At 41.2% G+C, this 26,763-nt stretch overlaps 1 protein-coding gene across 1 annotated transcript in view; it reads right to left on the reverse strand.

Moving 5' to 3' along the window:
- Positions 1-8,163: 8,163 nt before the first annotated feature.
- LOC123799258 (uncharacterized) overlaps positions 8,164-26,763 on the reverse strand; it is a 490,917-nt gene continuing 472,317 nt past the window's right edge. The window contains exons 8-9 of the mRNA XM_087861914.1: positions 11,563-11,700; positions 8,164-10,972 (exon numbers count right to left, since the gene is read on the reverse strand). The gene's annotated coding sequence lies outside the window, so the exon portion shown is untranslated. The remainder of the gene's footprint in view (positions 10,973-11,562; positions 11,701-26,763) is intronic.

The following is a 26,763-nucleotide window of genomic DNA, read 5'->3' on the forward strand; positions in this document are numbered from 1 at the left end:
TTTTACAGATGCATGGTTCCCCTCAGTCTTCCACATGTCCCAGAATGTTTTTGTGTCCATTCATCATCAGGGGCTATTTCACCCAACCCCCCCTTGGTCTCCACTATCCCTCCCATTCTCACTTTCAGCAGATGATCTTTTGTCCTGTAATACTAGAAAAATAGAGACTCCAAGGCAGTTGCTCAACTTCCCACCCCTTCCCTGCCTCCGTCCTCACTTTGTTCCTCATTTCTTTAATTTTATCCTATTTCTGGTGTACCTTCAGTCTTTCTCTCTTCATTGACTCCTCCTCAGCTTATGTAACTAAGCCTCTCTAAGCCCCAAAGAGCTCCTTTCAATACTGTTTTCTTTTCCAGTCACCTTCAACCCCAAATCTCACTTCTCTTTTACTTTTCTTTTTCAGTATTCCTGAAAGAGTGTCCTGGACTTGTGGCCTTCTCTCCATTTCCATCCATCCTGGGTCCCACTCCTACCATGCTATTGATGCTGCTATGACTAATGAGTGCATCAACTAATTCAATTACCAGCAATGATGCTAGGTACTGGGGATACAGTAGTAAGCAAGGCAGACATGATTCCTGTTTTCTGAAACAGAGTGGGTGCATCAGTTCAGGGCCTCTGAGAAACAGTTACCAAGACGGGATTAGACATCCAAGAGATCTATCAAGGGAAGTGCCTGTGCAAGATAAAGACGTTGGAGTAGGCACAGACGGCTTTTAAATCACATTACAGTTCTGATACCTGTGAAAGGAGAGAAGGAAGGGTTGGATGGGAAAAGCCACAGACCACAGTGCAGCTCTAAGAAAATCTCAGCTATGCTGATGAGACATCACTGAGCCAAAGTTTCCTGTTAGAGGAATCCTGTGTTGAGCAGAAGTGGACTGGCTCTATGACCCTGCTGTACTCAGTCAGTGATTAGGGGCAGTCTGTGGAAAGTACGGTCTCAGTGTTTCCAGAGTAGATGACATAATTCACCTATCAACTGTGTTTCTTACAGCAGTTTGGAGATCTGGACAGCATATCTCCCTGACAGCCACACTTTAAGCCATATGCTGCACAGATTCACTTCTTCATTCACGTTTGCCATGGTCCTCATGTACCTCTATTCCTGAAAGGAAACTTAGCACAGGAAGTTCTCCTGTAGGGGTAAACTACAGCCCCCTTTGCTACCATTGATCTCAAGCCTCAATGATTATCATTTTCTCCCTCCTCTCACTCCAAGCGATCTTTTCTGCCAGTCTTGGTGGCTGACCTAGTGCCATAACCCAAAACCTCATTCCTAAGGGTCTGATCTCTTGGAAATCATAACCATCTCAGGCCATGGCTGCTGCACATGTCCATTCACAGTTACGACTGGGCAAGAAAGCATCAAGAAACACCCAAGCAAACCACCTTGATTCCATACATCTTCTTTCCTGCCCTCATTTTGTCAAAGTAGCCCTACCTCTTTCTGCTAGTTGGGTTAAATGATCTCTGCCAAGATGGTGACTCCACGTCTTACCTGCCAGTACTTGGACACAAGGAGTCTACAGTGATCTGGCAGCAATCATAGCTTATAGTTCATGGGATCTTTACTCTGTTTCCTCACAAGAATGTATCCCTTTGGTGACCAGGACCTCTAACATTGCAGAGTCCAGAATTGAAGGAATGAGAAACACAGAGATCTCACTAGGTCACTGAGAGTGATGATAAGTGAGGCCATTTCTATTTCTAGTTCTTGGTTTCCAGATCCATGCATTCTTCCTACTGAGGCCGTTTAGAGGTCTCTGATGGAACCCCATCCTTACAGAGCACTGCATCTAAGAATGTTATTTCAGACGTGTCTTCAGTAGGTTGTTCTAGTACTCTGGGAGGCTGGCTGATTCTGGAAGGTGCAATGGGTGATGCAGTGAATTCTTTGCTGAGCAGTGGTTTCCCTGATTGGATGCTATGTTATGTGGACTTCACATGGATCAAACATCCTGTAAGCCCCCAGACAGTGATGCTGTGTGAGGATCTATGGAAAGAAAAGGCAAATTCATATCCAGAATAAATATCTGTCCCTGTGAGGGTGAAGAACCTTTTAAAATGAAAGGGGTTCAATGTAGTTCACTTGCCACCAAGAAGATAGACAATTTGCTGAAAAAATAGTGCCAGATTCGGGGATCAACACTGACTGGTTTCTGTTGCTCAAAGGTCAGACATTTAGAAGCAGCAGTGGCTGGCAAATGAGAATACATGCTGTTATATTCATGGGTTGTCTCCATCTCTGCTACTGGGGCACTCTATGTGTCCATCATTCCAATTCTGGGGTGGCAGTGATGGAAGCTAGTGAATGTCAACTGCCATTTTTTCTTGTTGGTTGTTCACTGTCTCCTCCATAGTTCATGCTTTCTGCTGGGCACTAATGTGTGAAAATCCTCATACTTTGTACCCACTGCCATATGCTATCCATTTGCTTTTACCCCAGAACTTTTTATCTCCTATCTGCCAATGTTATTTCTTCTAGACCCCTGGCCATCTGGTTAGGCTATCTGACACTGCCCAGGAACATACATATATTTTCATTCTTGTCCTGAGCCACTTGTTCTTGCACATAAAGTAAATGATGAGGCATCACCTGCTCATTGGGAAGATTTTCCCTTTCCATTGTATTTCAAAGCCATCGCTGAATGTGGCTATACAGCTGCCATCCATTTTTAGCTGTACACCTATACTAACCTGATCCATATGCAAATTAAGCCTAGACATTTTCTCCACCTACAGCTGGTCATAAGGGCCCCACATACAGTCACAGATGTGATCTGGGACAGTGGTTCTGGTGCAACTGTGGTGGAGAGGTAGGCTACTTGCTCTTGCAGCTTACTTGTACCTTCTGATCTTGCCTCTGGTTGTAGATATTAGGCAACACTGGCCATTTTGTCCTCTATGAATTTCTCCACAATTCCCTGAAGTCAAGCATCCTTGGCTGCCTCACTCTCCTTACTGATTGTCACAATATTTGTGGCCTGCTGGCTTTAGTAGCTGAGCATCACTGCTTGCCCTCCTTACTTTGCTTCCCCATCATGAGTCCAGCTCTGGGACCATCTCTCTTACCATCATCCCTAGCCTACAGAGGAGGCCAACACTGAGCCCTTGAGTGCTGCTGGTGCACATTCCTGATGGCCTTGGTGAATGGTACATGCTCTGGGGCTCTCCATGGAATGTTATCCTACAGGAGGTCTTTCAGTTTCACATAATATATCTACTCCAGTATCCCACCTCCCGCAGCATTTTTATTCCCTCCTCTACCATATGCATGGCAACTCAGGTATTTCCATGGCCCAGCACAAGATGACATTTTTCCCCCAGGCTCCCAAGAGTCACCCAAGTTGAAAGTTTGCCTCATCCCCCTGGGCCCACGCCTGGGTGGTAAATTCTATGTCCTGAGAAAGTGTCACCAGTTGCTGATTTTTTGCTTATCCAGTTTTATGCTCTGTTTGATCAAACACCTTCAAAATTCAATCCCAGGGGTATTCCCCCAGCCCATGTGTATACATACTGGTTAATTCTTTCAGCTTCTTTAATCAAAATCTCTTTCCTTCCTTCTCAGGCCCAGCATGTTCCCAGCCAAGTTATGTGGGGGATTTAATCCTAGTAATTAGCCTGGTAGCCAGGAGTGAAGATGGGATGAGCTCCTGAGGGGGTTATCTATTGCTTCATGGGGAAAAGAGCTCAGCAGAATCCTCCCTCTTAAGGCTTTTAACTCTTCCTCCAGAGAGGTGGGCCACCTCTTCAAGCTCTGAGATTTCAGGGGGCTCTACAGAGTTAAGAGTCACAGAAGCACTCACTCAGATGACTCCATTTCATGGTCTGGGTCCCCGGTTTTCCCAACGACAGCCCGTACGCGAGCACATAAGACCTACTTTGACTGTGACCATTTAAATATCACTAGAGTTCCGCAACCTCAATGATCATATCTCGATCTTGCTCCTCAGCTTTGATTGCTCTCCCACTGCAGGAGATAAGGGCTTTTTTGTAAACTATCAGGTAAGCACTCACATTTAGTCTTTAACTGTTTCTTAACAGCTCTTACTAGGATTTCTAATTATCCCTCTGTAAGGCTTAAGAACAACTTAGTAATAACCAGCCAACTCCACTGTACTCTTTGTCCTTTCAATATTTATCAGATGCTTGCATCATCTCACTGACAAGGGCATTCTCCTCCACTGGGTGTTTCCGAGGTCCTCACCTTTTCAACATCATTCCAAACAGCCTTTCTATTCTCATCTCCTGCTATCTGTCTCCTCCCACAAGCACCTTAAGCTCCTCACCATTCTCCAAGCATTTCTTGCTCCATCATGCCTACACGCCTTTGCCTATGGTATTGCCTCTGCCTACAGTTTTCACTTTCACCTCTATGACTCATCATTCAAGTTCAGCTCAAGCATCATCTCCTGAGAGATTCATAAAGTAGATGTGCATTTGCTTTAAGGTCAGACAGAGCTGGGTTATAATCCCAGCTCTATCTTCTTACTGCTGCAAGCATCTAGCAGCTTCCTCAGGATGTACATTCTTTTGATCATGCTCAAACTGCAGGGATAATGAGTCTCCTGGTGAGCCACAGAGTGCAGCTCTGGGCTATGGTAAGGATATAGTAAATTGCTCAGATTTGGTGCAGATGGGAACTGGACGGGTTGGAGACTTTTAAAATGCATCCAATGATTCCTAAAGGCTAGACTACATCTACAGGCTGACCCCACACCAGTGAGAAGATCTGAGGTAGTGATTGCTGGAATGGTAAAGCAGTTGAGTTACTGGTTAAGACTCTGGAACCAGATGCATCTAGACTTAAAACCTGACTCTGCTACTCAGCTGAATGACTGTGGACAATTTACTTAAGCTCCCTGAGCCTCAGTCTCCTCCCAGGAAACCTGGAAACAGTAAGCCTAGTTCATAGCATGGTAGTAAGGGCTTACTGAGAAAATGCATAGAAAGTATCCAGTACTCTGCTCAGCACACTGTAAGAGCTGAACGAAATGAAGGAATGACATTGATTATTCTACATTCCTGTCTCAGGTGATGGTCTCTCTTTAGGACTCAGGAACAGTCACAGATAGTGAAAGGGATATCTTAAGTGGGTTCCTTGCTTGATGCGTCCATCTGGCCTCCTTTGTGTGTAAGCTCTTTGCTTCTCCTTCTTTGCTGATCTTCTCCTGTGTATTTGATGCTCCATTTCTTCCCAGATTGCTGAGCACAGTTCTTTCTCCCAGCTTGTGGCCAATGCTTTGAATCTCATTTACTCTGTCACTTCATCAACATTTACCTGTTCTGCCCCGCTTTGATTAAGACCCTGCTGGGGAGCCACCCAATTAATCTGGTGCAGCAATTAAGGGCAGGCATTAGTGGCTGATAATGCTGCATTCCTCCTAGGGAATCTGCTGTACTTTAATAGGAGTCTCCTTAACTTGATGCAAGGTGTGAGTAATGGGCTGATTTCAGAACCCTTGCAAGGTCAACATCACTGGGACAACAACCTACATAAAATCCAAGTGGAGGACTGAACAGAAGAGTGAGTGCCAGACACTGGCTGAGAACAGGACTCTCCCGTCCCTGGAAGTTGGCTATTGTTGCCAAGGGCCCAGAGCTGCTATGAGGAGCACACCAAGCGGAACTGGACAGTGGAGAGTGCCCAGAGAGGTACATTTCTGAGCCTTTGATTCAGAGCCTCAGCCTCTCTTGCCAGGACTGGTGCAGAAGCCTTTTCTCAGGTCTCCCTGACTCCTTGAATATGTCTTTCTAGTCTTTCTTCCACACAACTGATGGGGGACCTTTAGGCGATACTATTCTGAGAATGTTATCTCCTTGTTTAAGATCTTTCACTGGGTCCCCATTACCTACAAGGTAAGGTCTGAATCCCTCAGCCTGACATAAGACCCTCCTACCTGGCCTTTACTCCCTTCTTCAGGCTTATCTCCTGCCACTGCCATCACACATTCATATTCCAGATTAAATGGGAAGATTTGCTATTCCCTAAAGTTGTCGGGACCTAGCATTTGCAGTTCCCAACATCCAGACTACCTTTCTCCCCTCTCACTCCCACATTGCCTCATCTCCTCATTCTCCTCTCAGAGACTGCCCCATGGGTGCTTGCATATTTTTTCAATACTCATCTGTTACCACATCCTAGGGAAGTCTTCACTATAGCCCACCCTCACTTCACCCTGGCAAAGTGAGACATTTTCTCTTTTGTCCAACCAAGCATACCTCTGCTATAATATTTTCACCTTTTTTGGTGGGGAGTGACAGAAAGAGAGGAAGAGAGAGAATCTTAAGCAGGTTTCATGCCCAGCGTGGAGCCCGACACGGGGCTCCATCTCACAACCCTGAGATCATGACCTGAGCCCAAATCAAGAGTCAGACACTTAACCGACTGAGCCACCCATGTGCCCCATAATATTTTCACTTTAAAAAAGTTACTTGTTTTATATGTTTCATCCCACATTAGGTGAAAGCTCTTTGAGCATTTGAGCATGTCCTGTTTGTTTGAATCCTCAGCCTCAGGGATTCAAGGTGAACAATAAATGTGTTCTGAGTGAAATGAATATGGCTTGAATGATCAGAATTTAATTTGCATTCTGGCTCTACCACATATCACTGGGAAATTTATTTAATTTCTCAGTGCCTCCGTTTCCTATATAGTTTGGCAAATGGGAATAAAATACCTACCTACAAGTATGGAAATGAGATTTTGTGTATGTGAAGTGTCCTGCCCCATTCCGGGCACAGAGTGCTGTCACATTGGGCTGCTGCCCCCACCTTTACCCACCTCAGTGTATATCTGAGTCGAATTACAGTACCTTTGAAGACACGTCCCCAGAATCGTAGGAGGAACCAAGAAACTGAGGGGAAAGCCAATATTCGCGGAGTACCTTTTGTGTGTCTAGCCTTCTCCTTGATATTTTACGTGCTGTTCCCAAGGCTCTTTGTTCCACGTTGGGTGTCTGACTGACTTGATGACTACGTATAGTTGGAGAATAACAGTGGTTGCTCAATAAACATTTTAATTTAAATAAATTGAACAGAATCTTTTTACATTGATTCAGAGTTTAAGGACCATTTCCTTCTGCTGTACTTTCCTAGTAATTAAGTTACAGATTTTTCTTGAATAAGTACTATTATGCAGACAGATTTATAAGCTGTTACTGCTGAATGCTCGAATGAGACTAGTCCTTCATAATGCAATGAATGTGTTTGGCCCCCAGTTTTTGCCAGCTTTGTGAGTAAAGAATTCAAAGATATAAATTTCTATTGTAAATCGAAATTTTCTCTACCAACAACAAATAGAGGAAATGAAAGACCGAGACAGATTGATTCCCATACGTGTATAGATACATGCAGAGATAAATGTGTCCTCCACTTGACTGCTATTCAGAGCACACTCCAACCTGGTATCTTAGAACGGCTTATTTGTTAAATACTGGGAGAATCAAGTAACTGTAAGGGATTCAAATTGCTATGCAACGTCAATCTTTGCGATGTATTGTTTGCTCAAATAAACTGGCAAGGAAATCTTTCAGGAACTAGAACCAGAAGGCCTTCTAGATATAAAAGGAAAAACACTACAGTGAGCTCTTGGTTACTGAATACTTTTAAAACAAAGGAAAATGACAATCAGACATCATTTCCTTCGCTTTGTGCAATTCAGTCTGTCAATACCTGAGCAGGACTCTTTCAATCATTCACTACCAAATATAAATTGTAATATATGCTGTTATTTGTTGCTTATCAAATATTGTGTCTTAAGAAATGTATACTTCAAAGGGTAAATATATAATGGTACTGTGCTGACATTTAATTTGTATGTGTATATTTGTGATTAAGCGATTATTTATAGAATGTTCACTATGTGCCAGATAGTGCTGTGGGCACTGGCTATATAGCAAAGAACAAGACAATGTCTGCTGTCATGGAGCTTACGTTCTGAGGGATGGAACTGGGGGCAGATGGAGAAAACAAGGCTGTTAAATAAACTACTAAACAAGAAAAATAGAGAGTAAATAGTGCTATGCACAGGGAACACAAAAGTCCCTACAATGGGAATGGGCTTGGCGTGCTGAAGGAACAGAAGGCAGATGAACATTACTGGAGAGAAGCGATATGGTAGGAGGCGAGGTAGAACACCAGACTTGCAAAACCTAGGTATTGAATTTGAGCTTTATTCTCACCGAAATGAGAAACTGTTGGAAGGATTTTAACCTGAGTAGTGACAGAATTAGAAGAACATTTAAAAATGAGGGTGGAGAATAGATTCCAGTGAGTCAAGAGTGGAATGAGTTAGAAGGCTTCTGAGTTGGAAAAAACATGATGGTAGCATAGACTAGTGAAGACAGAATCAGTGGAAAGATTCTACGTATGATTCATATTTGCTTCTGTTTATTAATCGGTCACGAAACTTTTCTAAACAAAATTTTAGGCATGGGAACAAATACCCATGAGAAAGTATTCCAACCTTGCCAAAGAGGTGGCAAAAGAACTAAAGTATCTTTGTCTTTTTGACATTTAAATACTAAATGTAAGCCAAGCACTGTGACTTACGTTTTAGCTCATTCAATCCTCATTAAAACCCTATGGATTGATATTATAATTAGTCCTATTTTATGAGACAGGGAAATTTATGAGGTTTGGAGGTCCGAGGTCATACAGCTACTAAAAAGTATCGTCAGAACTTGTAATCCAGGTCTGGTTCTACCAAAACCAGTGAATTTATACCTTAACTACAAATTTAAACTGCTTTTCAAAAATAAAATATATAAGTGGTTTGCTATAAATATCTAGAACATTTCTTCCCTTCCATCATAATTTTACCACTGAATAAATATCAGGGTCAGGAGCACAGAACTTGAGTCTCCAGCCCTAACTGTGGAATGGGATATAACAAAGAGGACCAACAGGCTAATGGAGCATACGTTTCTCATAGTACCTCACCAAGTACTTATAGGACAGTCTTCTTGAGTTGAGACTTGCTGAACAACCTACCTTGTGCTCCGATTTTAAAATCCTCGTGATTCTACTTCAGTGCCTCAACCTTGTAGCCCTTTTTCTACAGCCTCTTTCAATACCCTTGTTCAGGCCCTTAGTACCTGGTGCCTCATCAAAATACTTGTGGTGGTGCTCTATGGTTTATAAATCATCTTTTCACATTATTACCTCCACTCTCCTAACAATGTGAGATAGATAGCAATACATTCTGTTGGTTTGTTGATAAATACATCTTTTTTCACATTTTAACATATTTGCAAGTGAAATAGGTTTTACACTCTGTGGCAACTTACAACTGCTACTGGCCAGAGAGCAGTTGCAGTGCATTCACCACTGACTACGTTAGCTCAGGCTGACCTATTTTTCCTGGTGGTATGAATGGAATTCACTGTTCTCAACTGCTCACTCCTAACAGACTGCTTAAGGAAGGAATATGAGTCCTGATTATTTTCTAAAAATCTCTATTAAACATCCTGAGATGTTTTCCAGAAACAAAATTTTCAGAATGAATGGGGCCTGAAAAAAACTGCAGTGACTCTAGTAGAGCACTCTTGAGAAAATGATGCATCACCAGTGCACCTGATGGCACAGAGGATGGTGTATAGATAAAATACGCGTGCAGACTACTCGGAACCACGGAGTGACCCGGAAGAGTTGCTCTATAAGTGTGAAGAAGTTTTAGGAACACCTTAATCCACAGATTCCTAAACTTCCCTGGTTCACCGCATTCCTAAGGTCTCGGTACCTTTTAACAGCACGAGACTGAAAGGGTCCAACTATTTAGTAGCCATTTGAAAATCTGAAATGGTAATATTTTTGTTTCATTCTTAAAGAACTAGAACTACTTTCTAATGCAGTAGGTATGCTTCTGGGCATTGCACAACTCTTAATCCTGTTTCACATTATTTTTGCATTATTTGCTCTTTTTATGAATATAATTGACATACATATTATTTTCAAGTGTATAACATAATGATTTGATATTTATATATGTTGCAAAATGATCATGACAATAAGTCTAGTTAACATCCATCACCATAGTTGTAATTTTTTCCTTGTGATGAGGACTTTTAAGATCTACTCTCTTAGCAAACTTTCAAATATCCAATATAGCATTATTAATATAGTTACCATGCTGTACATTACATCCCCATGACTTATTTTCTTCATAACTGGAGTTTAGTATTTGCTTTTTTCTCACAGCAATTGCCAATACTGCAGCTTCACAAAATACAGTGTCATCGAAAGGAATGTACACTGTAGCCTGATCTAATGTTAAAATAATGAATAATCTCAAGCTCATTGTTGGCACCATGTCTAACAGATATCTAAGGATCACTGTGTTTCCCCTGAAAATATAAAATATCCCATGATACCGCTGTGAGTTCCTTGAGGTGGCTTGATACATGTTTTGGGAACCATGGCCTTAACTAATCCATTTGGTTCATAGTTTATTGTATAAATGCTCAAGTGTAATATATGATAAAAATGAAAATAAGGTCTAAATAAGTATACAAGAGCAATTCAATATGCATAAAATAAAATTCCAAATGACAAATCATTTTGTTATAATATTATTGATAGGAATTTTTCTTTCTTTGGGATACGTAAGTGCTTCTTATAACTGATGGCATCTTAGATTCTATTTTATAGATCAAGGTAATCAGGCATTAGATTCTGAATTCATCTCCTTGCCTCCAGGCACTTATGCTGTACTTTGTTGCCAGACCAGTTGCCCCAACTCATCATTTTCATTATGTCACTTCCCCTTTTCAGAATATTCCATAATTTGCCTTTGCCTATGCTATAAAATTTAGGTTTCTCAATGTGACAAGTAATGCTCTCTGCAGTGTATTTTAATGTACCCACTTTTGTAGCCTTAGCTTTTACCTTTCAGGGCCAGGAGACTCTCAGCTTGCATCTTCTATTAATCGGTAAAGCACTTCTCCACTCTATGCTTCAGTTTCCCCATCTATAAAATGAAAGTTTGGATTAGATTAATGGTTCCTAGGCTTCCTGGGGAAAAAAAAATTGGAGACTGACGTAAGGTTGCCAGAATTTTAGTCTATGATTAATTCTGATATTCAGACCGTCTATCTTAATAGTACTGTGTTGCAAATAAAGTGAATTATAACACCATAAACAACAAGAAAAAACTGAGTGAAGTTATATTTTCAGTTTATTATCTTTTTTGTTTTCATTTAACGATGGATTTCATAGACTGCCGAGCACTGATTCTTAGACCAGCATTTGAGACCAATGGATGACTCTTAATACTCAAATTGAAGCCTTAGACCAGGGGTAACATATCACCCGGAAGCTTGCTGGAAACACTGAATTCAGAGTCTGCATTTTAAAATGACCCCCAGGTGATGCGTATACACATTAAAATGTGAGAAGCCTTAGACCAGATGCTATCCAGCAGGAACATTCTCTGTTATCTATGATCCTCTTGTATGGGCTTACCACAGCTGCCAAACCATGACTTGCCTTGTGACTTGCATCAAACTAATCTTGTACTTCCATGTTTCTTATTGCTTGGCCACCTCCAAGCCCTCTTACCTATTCTTCAATGGCTGGCTCAAGTTTCATCTTTGTTCCTCTATCCTTCAGCTCTGTGTGATGTCAGGCAAGTTGGTTTTCCAGTCCAAGTCACAGTTTCCTCGGCCATGAAATGGGGATAATATCCACTTCATAAGGCTGGTGAAAGATTAAATGAGCTAATATTTGAAAACTTTGTACCATAGTGCTAGGCATCACAGGCTCTCAATAAGGAGTAATGGTAATACAGTCCACCAAACACACAAACTTCCCTGCCCCATGGGGCTTACTTCCTAATGGGTGCTGCCTGAATAAATGTCGGAAACGGTAGTCACATCTTGTTTTGCCAGGCAGTCGCTCAGCAGCTCAGCAGGTCCCAAAGATTGCCAGAAAGTTAGCTGTGCGATTTTTGTATGCTTATGATATTTACCATATTATATGTTACACATGGCTATTTATGTATTTTCTCACCTTTCAAATTCTTAAGCAACTTGCTTCCATGTGTAGTCCCTTGGCACTTGATGCATAGTAGGGATGCTCAGTGGATGAGAATTTTAGGAAGCCTCTCAGCGCTCTCTTTATCCTTCCAGTGTGAGGCTGCTGTGGTCAGGGCTGCTCAAACAGCCATCTTAGAAAAAGGTGTTCCTAGTTCCAAACAGACATTGTTCTCTGAATTATGCTGTGTGTCCCAGCTGTTTAATGTGGACATCTGTATTTCCAGCCTCACTATCTTTAAGTTGCCTTGTCATTGATGCTGATGGTTTCAGGAAAAAACTTCTAGCTAGAAAAAAACAATGCCAACCACAGGCTGGCCCCAAGTGCATAGGTTTTTGTCTATCACATATTATTACAACATACATTAATTCTCTCTGGCTTTCTGATGTGGCCTTTCTTGTAGTGTCAGATGACTATCATTAAAAAAACATCTTGGAAACTTTTGGTTTAAATATAAAAACTATCTCTAAAGCAATTTCAGGGAAACAAAGAACTGCCTTATGGTTCCTTTTGGCCTTGTCTGCCCCATGATCTAATTGATACCCATTCTTTTTCAATTAAATCACCAGATTTGTTTTGGCATATCTAAGGTTAATACAATTTGTTATCTTCCTACCACCCCCTCTGGTAAGGTCCAGGCTAGTGCTTCTGTGAATCAGTTTCCTGAAACCAGGTCAACGGGAGCAGAGGGGGCTTGGAAACCACAGTTGTCTGGTTGACTGGAACTGCCTAAAATCACCTCTCCAGCTGCAGTTGCCTTCCTCACTGCAGTCTCATCACCAATTTGCTGATATGCTTCTCTTTCTCTAACAAGCCCCAATAAAGCTGCATCCCTTATTGAAACACCCACGTTCTCTATGTCCTCAAATCCACCATCTAAATCCAAGATGCTTGGGGAGATCATTAATTTAGACATTTGACTGAACAGAGCCCTTTATCCCATTTCCCCCCAAATAGCAAGTTATGCTAAGTGCAGGGTAGGAAAACTCAATAACTCAAGGCAAATGCATTCATTTTACTTTTAAATTTCAATAACCAGGGCAAAGGGTCAAAAAAGGCCATGACAGAAATTCTTGCAGAAGAAAATCCCCCTGTTGCCCTGCAGCCAGTCATCTTCCGGCTGAATAAATCATTACATTCTGTGGAACGTCAGCTCCAGCTGTAATCAGAGTGCTGAAGAGAAGGGCTTTTCTTTAGGGCTTCTATTTATTTTGGTCAGCTTGACAGATGAACAGCCTTTTCAAAACAGCAAGATTCATTAAAGAGTCATTCCTACGCATACACTTGGTACTGGCCTGGTCCCACTGTGGGAATGAGGAACTGCTCCCCATCTGCAGCACATGCACACCTCCCGGTCCCCTCCAATGTCACCTGTGATGGCTGTCCACATCCTCCTGCCTTACTCCCTTTGTCAACATACCACAACGTTTAAAAGACAAGGAGGATAGAGACTTTGACTCTAATCTGTAGCAAATGAACAAAGGAGAAAGTCCTGCCTTTTGCCTCTCCCCCAAATGGCACCATTTCCCTTTCATCACCTGTCTTCCCAGCCCACCTGTACACCTGAGCTCATCACTCTCCCCCCAGTACTCTGAGACTCCCACACCTGCACCCAGCCCTCTTTCTAATTATGTGCCAGGCTCCTTCCTACAGTACGTCTAATGACAGTATACCCACACCCACACCATACCCCTATGTTCTTGGTTAGCACTAATGCTAAAATAGTATTCTGATTTATTCATGAAGGTTGAGAGAAAGAGATAGCAACTCATGGGTCTAGAAGGTCCTCCCACCTTCCTCTGCTTCTGCACACCCCAAAGCTGATGAGGGTCTTCACCATGACAACAACGTCATTGTGCTCACAGTGAATGTGAAAGGGGAGGCATCTCATGCTTTCCTCCGTTCAGGCACAATGACCCTGTGGGAATGAAGACTGTGCATAAGACTCTCACACTGTGTCCATGGGATTCTGGTGTGCAGGGAGTTCGGGAGGAGGATCCTATATGGAGTGAAGTGAAATATTCAAAAACAGAAAGACTGAATACTTCTCCAGCTTTGAACTCCTCACTTGCCAATTACTTTTCAGTAGGACGTACAACCAGGCAAGTTAAACACAACACTATTGCTTCTGTAACACATGTATTTCACTTAATCTTCACGACAAACCTATGAAGTAGGTATGGTAACTAACTCTCTTTTTTCAGATGAGGAAACAGGTTTCAAAAGGCTAATAACTCAGCCACAGTCACCCAGCAACTCTGATCCACAGCAAAGATCTTAGTCCCATTTTAGATGGCCTCCTTCACAGGAGCCACTGGAATGAATGTGACAAACATGGGGAAACTAATAATCCACAGAGGAACTATTGTGACAACTAATTAGAGACTGGGGAATGGAAAAATTCTGCAGCCTGGCTAACCAACTTGAAGGATTAGTCTATACATGAGAAATGAAAAGTAAGAAAGTGGAAGGAATGAGAACTTTTGATTGTTAGGGGAGAGATTAAGAAAAGAATCAGCTGGTCACAAATCTGTCCTGTACTCTTTCCTCATTTCTGTTACCTATTCACAGTGACCAGCTGGGCAAAACTCCAGGTCCTTGATTGCTCTTCAATACCTGTAGGGACCCTACACACAACTTCTGGTCATGAACATAAGAAACCAGTTGGACTGGTCACTCCCTGCTTCAGGATGCTCTTGCCTATCCTGACCTTTCTGCTTCCTGGGATTTCCTTGGTGTTTCCCGCTGTTTGGACCTGGCTCTGCTTCTGGATTTTACTCAGACTTCACTTCCCAGCTGCCTGATAAAATCTCTACTGGGAGCACCACTTATCCTCAAACTCAGCACTGACAAGCTAAACTAGCTTCACTCCCAAATAACTTCCCCTGACACCCCTGTTTCCCCAGTTGACTAGATTTGAAAACAACAATTATCTTTGATGCCTCATTCCTTCCACAGAATTCAGCTAATAACCAATTGGTATGACTTGCTAAATGTCTCTTTAATCCATTGTCTTTCAAATATCAGGGCCAATATTTCTAGTTCATACCCTCATTTTCTTCTTTAGACATTATCACTGGCTCCTCTCATCTCTCACCTGACTTTCAGTCACTCCCACCTCTTCCTTGTCCTCCATCCTGGGACCAGATCATTCTGCAACAGCTCCAATCATGGTACTTTTCTGCATAAAAATGTTTAATGGCCCTCCATTGCTGAATCAGGTGCTCGTTCTTCAGCATGGTTTCAGAGCCCCCAAAATATGTCCCTAGGAGGGGACATCTACAATTTTTCCTCCCCAAAAGCCTGTTCTTTCTTGGTAAGTGCCTTTAAGAATTCCTTGTAGGGACCCCCTCCTCACTAATCCATATGGTTTGGTTGGCACGGATCCCTTTACTTGGCTCTAGAAGCAGACACGTGACATATCCTCCAAGACAGTAATTGGTTCAGGGAGAGGCAGAAATGACTTAAATGAGAACAATGAGTCTCTATTCTGCGGCTTTTGCCTAAATATTTGAGAGAGAAGTTCATTTTCTGTGGAAATGGTCAGATATAACAATGATAAAAGATTGGAGCTGCCAGGAGTTAACAAGTATAACATGATAATGAAGCCAACAGAGAGAAGAGAGGTGAAATTTGGAGAGCAAGGTGGGAGTCCCTGGATCGAGCTTGACGGAAGCCAGAGCATCCCCTGTCTTTCTAGTGAAGCGGGCCAGCGCATGTCTTTCTGAGCTTTGTCCAGTTTTACCTGTGTTTCCGTGACCTTCAATCTAAAGAATTCTGACCAATACAGCTTCCATTTATCTTTTCGAACGTCTCCTCCCACCCTTCTACAATTATGTGAAACTATTTGCTCTTGTCTTAAAGTACAATGATTTTACACATTCGTGCTTTTGCTCCGGCTGTTCTATCTGGAACACAGTCTGCAGCCATCTCCACCAGCTCAATCTTTTAAGGTCTCTTTCAGATGTTAACTCCCATCTGATGTCTTTTCTGCCCTTCAGCCACATAGTGTTGTCCCCACTTGGATTCCCCCACTGCCACTGAGCCTTCTGTGCCACTAACAATTTAACGTCCTTCACCAAGGACCTACATTAGATGCTCAATAAGTTCTTGTGAATTAAGTCAAACTAAAAAGGAGGGGGCTTCACACAGAGAAATGAAGTGAACGCTTGTTGGATTGAATTGACTTTAAGTCCTGAGGAAAATAACAGGAAATAGTTATCCTTCCTGCATTATACCTGGCTTTTGTTTCTTCCAGCAGATAGGTAGACATTTTCACTGCTACTTCCTTAACCACACATGCCACCGTAAACTATAATTTTGCAGCATAAAAGCACTTTAGTTTGAACGTGTGGGAAGCAGCAGTACTTCTGGTTACAGGAGGGCATTTTATTTACTTTAGTATTGGTTGCTTCCTTTTACATAGAGACTTTGTTGTTCTTTCGTTAGTGTCATTATTGTGTTGGTGTTTTTTTTTCCCTCAAATTCAAAATTGTACATTTATTTCACTAATAATATCAGTATTTCTGAGGCTTTTGTATTGCCTTTTTTTTTTTTTTTTTTTTGGAGTACTGCAATTCTTTGAGCCTTGTTGGTTTTACTATGGCACTATTTGAAAGGGATGTTCACTTGAATTTGGTGTTTATATAACACCTGCCAGTTGATCTTCCAAATGATTTTTAGCTCCTCTATGGAATACGAAAGTAACTACACTGTAGTCTGACTGAAGAGGGGCTCTTTCTCTAAACGCTAACCTGAGTGGTTAAACACTAAAAATCAAATCCAATGCCATAAGTCTCTTTTCTGTGTGATGCCACAGACCCACTTTTTGCCCCTTAAGTTAAAATAGTTACTTTGATGTCAAATAAACACAACCTATGGAATCAGACTTTGAATTCAAAAGAAATCACAGGACCGAAATCCAGACTCTCTTTTCCCCCTCACTGCCACAGGCTACATCTCCTTGAAGAGCTGCTTTACAGTTAAGCAGAAAAAAAGAATCAGAGAATGTATGTTTGTCTTGGTAAGCACCTTAGAAAAGAAACTCTAGGTAGTCTTTGCTCTTGTCCATATTCAGCTTATAATATCATTGGGAAATGTTTTTCTTACTGACCTTGAAGCAGAGGGAACTTGTAAGTTTGGGGTTTATATGTATGTGATGTGAATTTCTGAACTAAAATGTTTACTGTTTCTTCTACCTGATTTTATAAGCAATACGTATTCACTGTTAGAGAAGCAAGACCACAACAAAGTACTATTTTATAACTACTTTATGGGCAAAATTTAAGAAATTTGGCATTCTGTGTATTGGAGAAGACGTAGAGCCACAGCATATTTCATATGTTGCAAGTAGGAGTGTAAATTGGTTCAACTACTTTGAAAAATAATTTGGCATTATCTTGTATGGTTAAGCATTCACATACCCTGTGGCATGAAACTACACTTCTGAGGATATACCCAAAGGAACATGCACCAGGAGTTTTATACAAGAATATTTATAGCAACCTTGTAACAGCAATAAGCAAACAAAAACTGGAAACAACCAAAATGCCCAGACACAGGGAAATGTACAAATTAATTATCGAATATTATGCAACAGTGAAAATGAATGAATTGTAACTACAAGCATAGTATATATGAATTTTGGTAACATACTGTTAAATGAGAAAAGCAAATCTTAGATTACATATAACATGATACCCTTTTAGCAAAGTTCAAAAACAACTAAATATTTTGATTAAGCATATATTCATATAATGAATAAGAAAGCAAGGTAATGATAAACCCTGATTTTAGAAAAATGATTATTTCTGGCAGGAAGGCAAGAGCATGCTACGGGGAGGAAGACATGGGAGAATTAAATCATTGTTAATGTTCTAATTCTTGAATTATGCAGTGGCTTGAGGGTATTATCAAGAAATAAAAGAAAATGAAAGAAAGCTATGAATGGACCAAAGGTGGTAGTGTGCCATTAACCAAGACTTAAGGTGAATCCAATTCTATGCATTGAAGTCCAGAGTTAAAAAACAGATAAATACACAGATAAAAGGAAAAACACATCACCTGAAACTTTTCATTTTTAGGCAGTGGAAAACTCAACTACAGTGGCTTAAGCAAGAACCAGATTTCTTATCTCTTCCTGCACTGATATTCTTAGTGTACAGGACTTTCATTTTCATGAAAGGCTAAAAGCCCAAGAAGCATGCTGACCAAAGCTGTCCTCTTTTAAAAGGATTCCCCAAAGCCCCATCTGGCTTCTACTGGCCCATTCATTTACTTTTTATCTCTGCTTTTACTGCTCCTGCTGCTTCCCACCACCTTCTCTCTACTTTCCATCTCTTTTCTACATGGCTTCTTTTTATTGTCCCTCTTTGCTCCTGAGTATTCATGACTTCAGCGTCTTACATTCCCTCTTTGTGCATTTCACTTTGTTCCCAAAATGAATGGTTCATTCTAATGCCGTAAGTTCAGAACTCCTTGAGAGAGATCTATTTAGCCAAAGCTCACATGTTGGCCCCCCAAGTGTCCCCAACCAGTGGGTTTATTGACTGGCTACTCTGGTTCATTCCCCTGGGGCCATATACAACAGTGAGGCCCTTTTAGGGGATGATCTCCTCTGAAAAAGGTTGTGGGCATGGCAGACAGTCTAAAGCTTGACCCATCAAAGACAAGCCAGCTTATAACGTATAGCTGACATATATGGTCAGCAGTATAGCCTAGAAGAGCATATAAATGGTAAAGAAGAGGGAGGATTTCTACATCCTTATGGTAATCAGAAATGTTATCAACCGTTTTTAGAGAAATGTGTAAAGGATTCTTAAGGGAGATTTTTTTTTTCTTTTGAAAGAGGAAAAGGATGAGTCTCACATATTATTATGGGTTTACCCCTCCTCAGATATCTTTACTGTCATTTCTATGGGACACTGGAGAGGAGAAATAAATACAGGTTTTCAGTCAACTTCCTAAACCAAAACCTGGCTTCTGCATTTTGATGAGCTTAGTTCATTTTAACATCAGTTGCATCCTTGAAAGCAATATACTTTCACAAAATAACTTCTTACTGCTCTGGTAACATACTGAACAAGAAATTGTAAAAGAGGTGAATTTTGAGAAGGCAAAGTCTGAACACTACTGCAGAAAACTGAGTCAATGGGCTAATTTATGGCTTCACTATATGCAGAAGAACTCATTCCCTGGAAGCTTTGCTGTGACTGACCATCAGTGGGTTTTTCCTGATATACCTTGCACCTGGGAAAGAAATGAAGACTAATTTCTAGACGGCTGAATCATATTTTCAGGATGGGCTGAAGTGGGTAAGAAAAATCTAGAAACTCAGCTTAGGTAGGCCAGCAAGTAGTATTTGTTGTCTTGTTAATTATCTTAGTGTTATCTTTTTTTTTTTTTTAAGTCAGCAATTGGTATTGATGGCATCATAACACAACCACAGAACAAGCAGCAGCAAAAACCTCAAAACAAAAAATTGGTAATGAATTCAAATGCTTCTTTCCCTCATATCTTACTGACATTCTTCTTTCCCTCAGTGGTTTAAAAGACTGTACTACATCATTTACGCTTGCTCAGCGGGTTCCTGGTCTAAAAGATGGGATACATTTACGGGGCACTTACAGGAGGGTAAATACTTAGTCTTTGGCTGTGGGATGAGAATTTAATCCAAGTGAAGATAGTGACCCATTTGAGATTTAAATACATGGTCTTGCCTCTAATCCATGGACCCTATACGGGGAAAAATCAAACAGGCCACCAGAAAGTACTTATCTACTTATTTATTTACTATTTTCTGTAGTGTGTTCAGTATTATGGCATGTGTTAAGGATGGAGGAGTGGAATGGGATCAGCAATCAAAAAGTAGAAACACCATTTATTAACTGGCAATCTAGTTAGGTAGGTAAGACAGATAATGGAGCAAATTGTAAGGTAGAATGCCAGTGGTTCTCAGCCTTAACTATACATTGGAATCACTTGGGGAGCTTTAAAAAATACCAGCATTGGTATTGATTATACAATGTACTTAGTATATAGTAAAGTATTTGTCTGGTGAGGACTGCAAGTCCTAGTGCTTGTTTTCAACATTAGCAGCACATTTAAAGTCACCTGGAGGACTTTTAAAAGTTCTTGCACCAGCTCAATAACATGAGAATCCCTGGGTATGGGACCCAGCCATTAGTATCTCTTAAAGTTCTCGAAGGTTGAGAACCATATCCTTAGAGACATTCATAGCAAGGGGAAGAAAATAATGTCTGGTGCAGTCGAGAAGATCCCACAAAGAAGGGCATAGATGTTTTTGGAACAGAAGAAGGGAGGAGACTTTCAGGTGGCGATAAGTACGGGCAAAGGCACAGAGCTGGGACAGAGACTGGTGGGAGCCCAGAACAGCTACACAACAATACGATGCTCTTGTTGGAGAGGACTGAAAACACATTTGGAAAGACTGAAGAGGGATTTAAAAGTCACACTGTACACCTATTAGAATGAAGAAAACCCTGAACACTGACAACACCAAATGCTGGTGAGGATGTGAACAAAAGGAACTCTCATTCACTGTTGGTGGGAACGCAAATTGGAACAGCCACTCTGGAAGAGGGTTGGGCGGTTTCTTACAAAAAACAAACAAACCATATTTTTATCATACATTTCAGCAATTGCACTCCTTGGGATGTACCCAAATGAGATGAAAACTTAAGTCCACACAGAAGCCTACACACAGATGTTTACAGCAGCTTTATTCATAATTGTGGAAACTTGGAAGTAACCAAGATATCCCTTAGTAGATGAATGGATAAATAAACTGTGGCACATTCAGACAATGGAATATATTATTCAGTGCTAAAAAGGACAAAAAGACACGGAGGAAACTTGAATGCACATTACTAAGTGAAAAAGCCAATTTGGAAAGGCTGCATGATGTATGATTCCAACTATATGACATTCTGGAAAAGGCAAAACTATGGAGAAGGTAAAAGGATCAGTGGTAGCCTGGAATTGGGAAGAGTCAGGGAAAAAATAGGCTGAGAACAGAGGATTTTTAGGACAGTGAAACTATGCTATATGCTACTACAATGGTGGATACATGTCATTGCACATTTGTCAAAACCCAAAGAATGTGCAACATCAAGAGTGAACCCTAATATGAACTATGGACTTTTGGTGATAATGTGTCAATGTAGGCTCACCAATTTTAACAAATCACCACTTTGGTGCAGATTGTTGATGGTGGAGGAGGCTGTGCATGTGTGAAGTCAAGGAGTATATGGGATCTCTTTATAATTTCTGGATTTTGCTGTGATCCTAAAACTACTCTTAAAAACAGTCTATTTTGGGAGACACCCAGGGGGCTGCTGGTTAAGTGTCTGCCTTCGGCTTAGGTCATCATCCCAGGGTCCTGGGATCGAGTCCCACATTGGGCTCCCTGCTCAGTGGGGAGCCTGCTTCTCTCTCTGCCTGCCACTCCCCCTGCTTATACACTCTCTCTCTGTCAAATAAATAAAATCTTTAAAAATAAATAAATAATAGTCTATTTTTAAAAATGGGAGAAAAAGTCAGGATGAGGAGTTGAAGGTTTAGATTAGAGGCAGCAGGGTGCTCAACATTTCTTGAGCAGGGAACAATGTGGTAAGAGCAATGTTTTAAGAACACTTTTGGGGTGCCTGGGTGGCTCAGTCCATTAAGTGTCTGCCTTTGGCTCAGGTCATGATCCCAGGGTCCTGGGATCAAGACCCACGAGACCCATGTGGGGCTCCCTGCTCAGGGGGAGTCTGCATCTCTCTCCCTCTGCCCCTTCCCTGCTCATGCACGCACATGCACGCTTTCTGACAAAAAAATAAAAAATTTTTAAGAACACTTTTGTCATTGTGTATAGAATGGATTGAAACAGCAAGACATTATGGCAACAATATAAGATGCAAAATGATGAAAGAGGATTGAAGATTTGGTGATGATCTGAGACTCAATGGGAAGGAAGTTTTAATGTTGACATTTCCTCATCTTGAACCCTATGGTTCTCTTTTCCTTATATGATAAAGAAAAGCAGAGCTGGAATTATCTAAAAGGGAAGGGGTAAAGTATGAAAGAAGAGTTGAAATGTGTACCAGGCTCTGAAAAATCCGTGCTTCAGAATGAGGCTAGAAGGCGGCATATGGGAAGCACTTGAGTACATTAAAAAGCCACCATGTGAATTATTTTAAAAATCTAATTTGCAAAGGCCATTGGCATTGCTTGGGTGCATTTGTAAATCAGGCAGTCACTAAATCATCTTGAACAGCTAAAGCTATAATTTCCATGAAAAGGCTCAAAATATTAAAACATTAATTGAAAAAGAGCACTTTGAAAATCCTGTTTGCAGAGTTCATTCAGCTGGGCAGGATCGGGTCAGGCTAGTTTTTCATCTGCAGGGTAGGCTAAGCCTTTTTGCATGATTGCCCTGGAAAACAAATCCTTCATATTGTAAATGAATGACTCCTTGGTCTGTTTGCTTTATTAAAGTCTACTGCAGTCCTTTTTATTTATTATGCTCTCAGTTTCTACTAAACTCTCAAACTTGAATATAAAATGTCCCATGTTATTTAATCTGCTAGCTATTGTTTATCCCCTCGTCTCGTGAAGCCAGGGCTGGCAGACTCAGCTTTTATTATAATGGCTGTAAAGTGTCTGTGGCATCTGTGATGGGGATCAGCCTGGCAGGACAGGGTTCTGCTGTTCCCTGCTCTTCTCCTGTGGGGTGGCAGGTGGGCACAGATGCTCCCCAAGCACTCCCTCCCCAACAGCTCCTGCCAAACCTTAGATCACCTTTACAGAACAGAGGGTAACTCAATGTCAGCAACTCACACAGGCTAATCTTTCCTCTGAGGCAGTTGACAAAAGCTGCTGAGAACAGAAGATTGACTCTGGGCTCCCTCTCTGAAGATCTTTGCTGTTTCAAGGTCAGATAGGTAATGCACATAGTGTCTCAATTAGAGCAGACGCTACAAAGTCTGGAAAGGAATGGAAAAAAGGGAAAGAAGAAATGTATGCCTATTCTAGTGCAAGTACTTTACATTAGCATAGTTTATTCTCTTACCATCTTAGGAGAGAAGAAACATTTTTTCCCATTTTACAGGTGAAAAAAATGAAGGTATAAGGAAATAAAGTAAATCAGCAGGCAGGCATGCTGATAAGTTATTAGTAAATGGCAGAACTGGGGGGGGGGGGTAATTTAGGCCCATCCAACTTCCGACCCTGAGTATTTTCCACTCCACTAATTCCTGTCTTGGTTCTGTTACCAGGCCCACCTGGACCTGCCAGTGCTCTGTGTCTCCTGTCTGCGTGACCATTCCTGCATTACTTCTGAGGTCCTTGCCTGAACGGCAGAGCCCAAGGACTCACCCATGGAAAGTTACTTCTCTGTCACTCCCAGACTTCAGGTCAGCTAGGAAGTCCTTATTCTTGTCACACACATGGATTTTTGTCAGTGGTAGGATTAATTTAGCTCATTAAGCACCTTCCCATTAGGCTTGTGGCTTAAGTGAAGTGTCAAAATTTGATGACTAATATTTTATGAATTACATTGATGTGCTACTTCTTTGATCCCTTTTCATAGACCATGTTACGGCCATCTGGACACTTCCTTCTCTTGGAGTTTTTGGGATGGCAGCCAAAGCAAGTACAGAATGCTGAACAGATCAATATAGTTAAGCACATTACCATAATCCACAGACATTAAAACGTTAATACCTCATTCCCTTGACAAAGCTTATATCAAACAGAAGGCTGGATGGCACAATAGATTGATTCATTAGGCTTTCACCTCTGGGAATGAGTTACAACACGGCTTAGGTCACTTGAAAAAGATGAGTTTCATGGTGTTAACTTTGCCAAACTTTGTTTATTGTCATTTGGGCTCCAATCACAATCCAATCACGCTGGCAGCTTTTCTTTACAAAAGGGGTACTCTTCACACTTGTCTCATCAAACACAGGAATTCATTTGAGCTCTGTATGACTAGTATCCTGTTCTATTAAAAACACCTGCAAACATTAGATTGTGAAGCTTTGCACATAACCATATCAGTATGTTAAGCCAAGACATGAAGAATTTTAAAACTCAATAAATATTTCTCTGGCACTTAACTTATGTGTGCAGCGCTGCTCTAAGTGCTGGAGGCAGAATAGGGGTATACAACAGACTAGGGGCTTCCTCTAAAGAATTTGTGTTGTAGCTGGGGAGACAGACTAGCAAATATATACCTACAGTAAATTCAGGTAACTGTAGATACTATGAAAAAAGCAGACCTGGAAATGTTGAGGAGGGTAGTAAGGGCAGGGCTTGCTGAAAAGTTGGATCCAGTATGTGGAGAGAGGAGCCATGAAGAAGTTAAGAAGTTGTGGGATAGGCATTCTAGGTAGAATAGTAAGTACAATGCCCTGAGGTGAGAATGAGCTTAAGTCATGTGAGGAACAGAAATAAGGCCAATGAGGTCCTTAAAGTCAAGCTGAAGTTGGCATGGGCTAGATCATGCAGAGCCTTCCTAGACATGATGAAAGACGTGGGGAGTTACTGAAGGGTTTAAAGTAGGAAAGTGACATAATTTTTTATTATTTCATTTTTATTTTAATATTTATTGTCATTATTAATCATGATTCATGTTTTAGATAAAAATTGTTCTGGCTATGGCAGCAGTTCTTAGCACTGGGTGATTTTGCCCCCCAAGGAACATTTGTAAATGTGTGGAAACATTTTTTGGTCATCACAACTGGGGAGTGCTACTGACATCTAGTGGGATGCTGCTAAACATCCTATAATGCCCAGGATAGCCCCCACAACAAACAGCTAGTAAAATATCAGTAGTGCTGTGGTTGAGAACCCCTGAGCTATTACGGAAGGCAGAACAGATTATTCAGGAAGGGGGAAGAGTAAAAGCAGAGTAAAGGGCAGTAACCGATGAGAAATTATGGTTATTTGGAGTAGAATGTCAGCAGGAGGGTTGGAGAGAGGTAAAGTGACTCAGGATATATTTTGCAGATAAAGTTGATAGGACCTGCTGATAAAATTGGCTGTAAGAAGTAAACGAAAAATGAGTCAAGGATGACTCCCATGTTTTCACTCTGAACAACTGGGTAGACAATGCTGTCACTCACCTAGACGGGACAGAATATACAAGAAATAGTTTGAGAGGGGGCGCCTGGGTGGCACAGTCGTTAAGCATCTGCCTTTGGCTCAGGGCGTGATCCCGGCGTTCTGGGATCCAGCCCCACATCAGGCTTCTCCGCTAGGAGTCTGCTTCTTCCTCTCCCGCTCCCCCTGCTTGTGTTCCCTCTCTCACTGGCTGTCTCCCTCTGTCAAATAAATAAATAAAATCTTTAAAAAAAAATAGAAATAGTTGAGAGGGGGAAAGATCAAGAATTTTGTTTTGGGCATGTTAAATGTAAGATTTGTTAGACTTCTCAGTAGAGACATCAAGTGAGAGGCTGAATATATGAATCTGAAATAAAGGTAGGGGTCAGTTTTTCATCATGTAGATAAATACTTAGGAGCCAAACTGAGGAGAGAGATCAGCAGTGTACACTGAGAAAGAGGTGTTTGGGAAGCAAAAGGGAAACCAGGAGACCACGGTATCCTTGAAGATAAGGAAGGAAAGGGGTTGCAGAATGGAGCTGTCATCTATGCTGATGTTTCTGAGAGGTCACATAAAATGAGAGAAAGAAAAAAAAAAGACCTTGAATCTGGCTGACTCAATTTGGCCAATAAAGTAGTGACACACTAGAGTAGCTCCGGTGACAACGCTGACTGGAGTGGGTTGAAGAGAGCATGTTCAGATGTAATCAAAGAATATGAATTCTTTCAATAAATATTGCTAAAAAGAGGAGACAAATGAGACGGTGACAATTCTAATTGTAGAACAAGTGGGTTTTTTTTTTCTTAATTGAATCCTTCCTTTGTAAGTTGCAATGCATTACGTTTACTTATGAAATTAACCAGTAATAATTTAAACAAATAATTTCATGATTTTCTAGGCATTGGTTTATAACACAAGCATTTTATAAACAGTAGAACTCTATTTCATGAATGAAACTAAAATAAAACATTCCAGAACCTCTGAACAGGCATGAAAGCAGAATAGCAATTTTTCTAAGAATCTATTTGGAAAACCACTACATAAAGTTCATTTAATTTAAACAACAAAATTTCATGTGCTGGTCAGTAAGGGGATAAACTTATCCTCCCAGTAAGTTCCTTCCCCTGAATCTGAAATTATAGCAAAACTTTAATCTTGCTGCTGTCACTTCTTAGTTCTTTGGTTAAGTTGCTTCATTTCTTGACACACAAGATTCCTCATTTATAAAACAGAAGAGGTTAGTGTGAAGATTAAATGAAATAATACATGCAAATTGTGTGTGTCCCACATGGGGCCCAGCCCCTCCCTTCTTTCTGGCACCTTCACTCCAGGACTTTCTGACTGAAGTTAGTCTTGCAGTGATTTTGTGCTAGAATATCACATGTGGCAGTGCTGGCCATCATGGCGAGTTCTGGTTTTCCCCCCGCATCTCACCTGTGATGTTTCCCCACCTGAGTGAGTACACAGTCCAGAATGCAATGGAATTTGCATACACTTGCAGCCTATTATCCTGAAGCCTCTTAAACAACATTAACACCAAAGCAAGATTTGGTTCTGTGGTTTCTGGATTTCAGTGTATGAAACATTTTGGGTTACCAAATATGTAAGCTGTGACGACT

This window comes from Ursus americanus, chromosome 5, assembly GCF_024610735.1.
Source record: "Ursus americanus isolate L20-20 chromosome 5, mUrsAme1.1.p, whole genome shotgun sequence".
Classification (NCBI taxonomy): Eukaryota; Metazoa; Chordata; class Mammalia; order Carnivora; family Ursidae; genus Ursus; species Ursus americanus.